Source organism: Arachis ipaensis, chromosome B07 (genome assembly GCF_000816755.2).
Source record: "Arachis ipaensis cultivar K30076 chromosome B07, Araip1.1, whole genome shotgun sequence".
NCBI classification, from domain to species: Eukaryota; Viridiplantae; Streptophyta; class Magnoliopsida; order Fabales; family Fabaceae; genus Arachis; species Arachis ipaensis.
Window position 1 is genome coordinate 45836654 of NC_029791.2, and position 5061 is coordinate 45841714.

General features: G+C 33.7%; 1 long non-coding RNA gene across 1 annotated transcript; it reads left to right on the plus strand.

Annotated features, from left to right (window-relative positions):
- On the plus strand, positions 782 to 4101 carry LOC110265175. The gene is made up of 2 exons (XR_002351504.1): positions 782 to 1845; positions 3841 to 4101. It is a non-coding gene; the product is annotated as an uncharacterized LOC110265175 (long non-coding RNA).

Sequence of the window (5061 nt, forward strand, 5' to 3'; positions counted from 1 at the left end):
ATGTGATTTGATTGTTTCCCAACCATACCTTGTCATTCTTGTATACCTTTACTTGCCTTTGAATCTGATTGCTTACGTAACTCTTTGAATGTTCATCCTTGACATTGCCTATACTTTTGTCCATATATTCTGCTTTCTTTGATTTCAGTTTGAATTTATTTTATTCTAGCAATTTTCGAGGGCAAAAATTTTTCTAAGGTGGGTAGAATGTAACAACCCTAGTTTTTGAAAATCAAATAATTAGTTATTTGTGATTTATTTTATTTGTTGATAATTTTATTTTAAGAAAATTATTTTGGTAAAGGTAATTAAATAGAGTTTCTTGATAATTGGAATTTAAATTAATTAGAATTTTTATATAATCTTTATTAGATATTTGGTATGATTGAAATTATAATTTTGATAATTGAAAAATAAGAAGAATTGTATAAATAAATTCTATTTTGAATGAATTATGTTATTAACGTGAACTCCTAGAAATTATTAGAAATGACTAGATTGATATTTATAAATACCTTAAGTTTACGTCAATTAATATTTATGTACAATTTTTATTATAATTGGTTATTTTATAAATTGAAATTAAAGTCTAGTGATAGAAAAATAATGAGAAGTTATATCATTTAATTTGAATGATTAAGATTGAGTGTGAACTATATTTTATAATTATATGATTAATATGTTTATTTTATAATTTAGTATATTTGATTTTAAAATTACTCTACCCTTCAATTTTATCAAAATATCTATTCATACCTATCCATATTCTTTTATAAAATCCCTAATTCCTAAACCTAAATTTCCAAATTGAATCAGAAACCCTAATTCCCAAATTGGAAACCCTAATTCTTCCCAAACCTAGCCGCCGAAACCCTACTCCAATTGCCCTCTTCTCTGACCCAGCAGCCGTGATACCAACCTTTCCCTTTCTCAAATCAGTCGCAGTAGTAAAGGGGGAAGGGATGCAGAAGAAAAACGGACCGAGAGAGAGGAGGCGGAGCTGCGATCAGAAGTGGAGATGAGCCACGCTGCTACCTCCGTTCAGCCCGCCGCCACTGCGCCGTCTTTGTCACAGCCACTCCCGCGAGAACTCATGCCACCGATTTGTCGCTCGAGGAGCTGCCGTTTTTGCTCGTCGTTTCCCCCTGGAGTCGTCGCCGTCGAGGGCCAGTAGAGGAAGAGAGAACGACCATGAGCCAGGTTCACCAGCGAGGAGAGGGGCTGTGTGGCACGTCACCGTTGCGACCCATTTCACGACTATCACGGCGAGGGTTCTGTTGCCGTCGTCCCAACGTCGCCGTTCGTGCCCCTCTGTTGCCGTCGCTGTTCCGCCCGGCGTCGCCAGTGTTGAGGTCAGCCACTCCACTACCACCGTCGAGCCTTGTTTGGGGCTGGTGCTTCTCTTGGAGGTTGGGAGGAAAGGAGGCAGAACCGCAGAGTAGAGGGGCCACTGTGGTCTGCCGTCGATCTGCACACCACCTCTGTCGTCAGAGACCACTGTTAGAATCACTGCCGTTTTGGTAAGCTTGCCCTGTTTCTGGTTCCTCCTAGTTCTGCCAATTCAATTTTACTTTGAAGCTTGTCCCTGAAACTGTTTATATTGTATAAAGAGATTATTGTAAATTACCTTGCCGCCACCGTTACTGGAGGTAGCTGCCGGCTCTATTTGGAGATTGCTAGTGCCATTGGAGTCACCGGGAACCAATGTTGGAGCCGCTCCTGATGATTCTGATGCTGCTACGTAGGTCCCGAGCTGTTGTGTTGTTGCCAGAGGAAGGGAACTCATAGGAAAAATGTCACCGACGCTGCTGCTTGGTTTAATTGCGTTGTTAATGCGACATTGAGGTAGGGAATTTATTTCAAAAATTAACAGTTTTAACTTATGAATGCCAATGAGGTTTAGTGAATAATTACAAATAATTCATAAATATGATTAATTGATAGGAATAATCTTGGTTTGAGGTTGTGAAATTTGGATTAAGTCTGATATTGAGATGATATTCTGGTGTTTCAATTAGTTTATTGAGTTTAGGTTATGGCTGAAAATGTCACTGGATTTTTGTTATTGTGAGTAATTGATTTGACAAGGTTAGTTTTGGTTAATGCTGTGACTGATATTGGTTTTTCTGATTTTGATGGATTTGTTGAAAATTCTGACTTATGTGATATTGCTGAATTGGTTGAAAAGTGGCTGTGAATGGTGATTCATTTGATAATACTTGTTAAATTGAAATTTGATGAGCTAACTATTGAAAAGTTGTCATATTGATAATTGATGAACTGAGTTGGATTTGTGTTTGGTTTGGGATTATTGTGATGATGGTTTGAGTTGTGGCTGTATTTTGATTATTGAGAATAAGCGTTTGTTGTTGATTTTAGTAATATGATATGTTGGAATGGCTGTGAAATTGACTTGTGACCGGTTGGAATTGGTTTTGATGCTTGTTAATGTTGATTCGTGATTAATTAGAGTTATGCTTGAGAACTGTTAAAAGATTGAAGTTTGATTACCGAATTATTCTCTTGAAATATGACTTCTAAACCAAAACAGTTACTTTGTTAACAAGTAAATGACTTTGAATTATGAAAGGCTGATTTTTTTTTGGGATTACTAGTTGATTGTGTTTAATTTTGAAAGGATTTTATGAATGAATCTTTGTGAAGTTAGTAAACTTGAGAAAGAGTTTTATTTGATTACTTCTAATGAAAGGTTATGTTTTGAAAAGTGTTTAATGAATTTAAAAATAAATAATTTTCTTGAGTCTTTGATAGAGAACTAAAATGAAAGATAGTTTTAAAGTTGGCTTGACTCAAGATTGCCATAGAAGAGATTATGAACTGAATTGATGATTGAGATTTTTTTGAACGAATGGCAAAGAGAAATGGCTTGAACCAAGATATTGCAAGAGTGAAATATGTAAAGTTTATACTGTATGATTGAATAGAGAAAGAAAGAGGTACTGCATAAGAATGTAAAAGTGATGATGAATAATGAGAATGATAATGAATGAAGATAATGAGAATGATTATGTAATGATCTGCTGCGTGAAGGCAGTCAGATAGATAGTGGTACGACCACAGAACGTTTTCCAGTGTTACACAACTATTGAGAGTTGTACCTGCAACTGATAACCTGGGATCACTTGCAGAGGATATTAATTCATACACGGCTAGAATGCCGCACCTGTAAGGCAAGGATTGCTTACAGAGGATATGATTTCATACACGGCTGGAATGCCGTCACCTGTAAGGCAGAGTCTGCTTACAGAGGATATGACGCATACGTCAGTTAGTGAGAACTGTACCTATGCTGACTGGAAAACCATACCCGTTTCAGATGCTTCGGGTTACGTCGGGAGCGGGTAGAAACCGATAGATGAGCTCATTACCTGCACTAGGGCTAGACATGCATCATCCTTGTTTGCGCATCTGCATTTGATTGGGTTTGCTCGTTGTACTTACTTGTGATTATGCTGTTTGCGTTGCTGTGACTTATTTGTGTGTTGAATTGAATCTTTTGTTAGTGCTACTAGATGGTGAATGTATGATGATGAGTAAGATTTGACGTTGTGATTGAAAATTAATTGTGTGGTTGAGAAATGCTTAATGTGACCAGTTTTATATTTTGGAATTTGTTTTGAGCTTAGAGATTTTCTTTGGAAGAGGTAACTAATTAGTTAAAGTAAAACCAAGAATAGTATTTTCATAAGAGTTTGATAAAAATATAGTTTCCTAGAGTATGTTAATTATTTGCATTCTATTTCATTACTTTTACGGTATTCCCATTCCCTACTGAGAACGTGTAGTTTGTTCTCACCCCAAAATCTTCCACCCTTTCAGTGACACAGGTTCGAAGACTCCGTTTGAAGCTGCGGGCGATTATAGAACTTATTTACGAGTTGAGTTTATAACTTGAGTTTCTTTCGTAGAATTTCCTCGCCTTTCTAGCTTTAGTTTTTATTTTATGCAGAGGAATAGGCGTTGTACCTGAATTTTATTTAAATTATTTTGTATAGTATTACTATCATTAATAATTATGTGATTATCATTACTCGAAATGTTTGTTATATGATTTTAAATAATAAAAGCAAAATTTTTCTAGAATTTTCTATAAAACTGAATCTCGATATCGAACTAAAGGCTCAATAGTAAATAGTTAATAAAGTAAAGCAGGTTGGTAACGCCTTACTTTCGGTACGATCATGACGTTCTGGAAGTTGGGTCGTTACATATAGACTATTTCTTTATACGTTATTTGTATTAATTATTTATATTTTAATAATTTTTATAAAATATCATGAAAAATTAAAGATAAAAATAAAATTATTAATTATTTATGTATCCTGAGTACGTGGTGTCAGTTTTCTTTATTAGGAGTGGTTCAGTTTTTAAATCATGTCATAGATAAACCCATTTTTTATTAAAAAAGAACATGGATAAAAAAAAAAGAAAGAATTGGATACCAAACCTGTGTATCCCATTATATATTGGTATAGATTTGTGTTTTACTTCTAAAACTTTCAATATATTGCATTTTTTTTTAGATATATGTATTTATAAATAATTAAATATAATTTTTGAAAATAATAAAAAATATTAATAATTTAAATTGGACCAAACTCTTAAAAATAGAACGTTTCAAATAATAAAAAAGATGAACAGTTTCAAATAATAAAAAAGATGGACAGTTTTAAAATAACAGAAAAAATATGCAATTTTAACTAACTAATTAATGGACGACTTCGCATACCATGTAATTTAAAACTACTCATTTAAAATCAACCGATTATTTTCTTAAAAACAAACCCATTTAAACTAATAATAAAAAATAATACATAAAACAATAGATCGAATTTTTATGCATCATATCCAAATTTCTAAAACTGCTTTACTGTTTTATTGTAAATTTGTAATTGACTCCACTCAACTACTTCACCCACCTCTCTCCTTTAACGCAACATCTCCCTAATGCGGTCATGCCTATTTTTTTTTTCGTAATAAAACAAAACTAATTTTACAATAATACGTTACAATGCCAATAATAAAACCGATTACTACTCA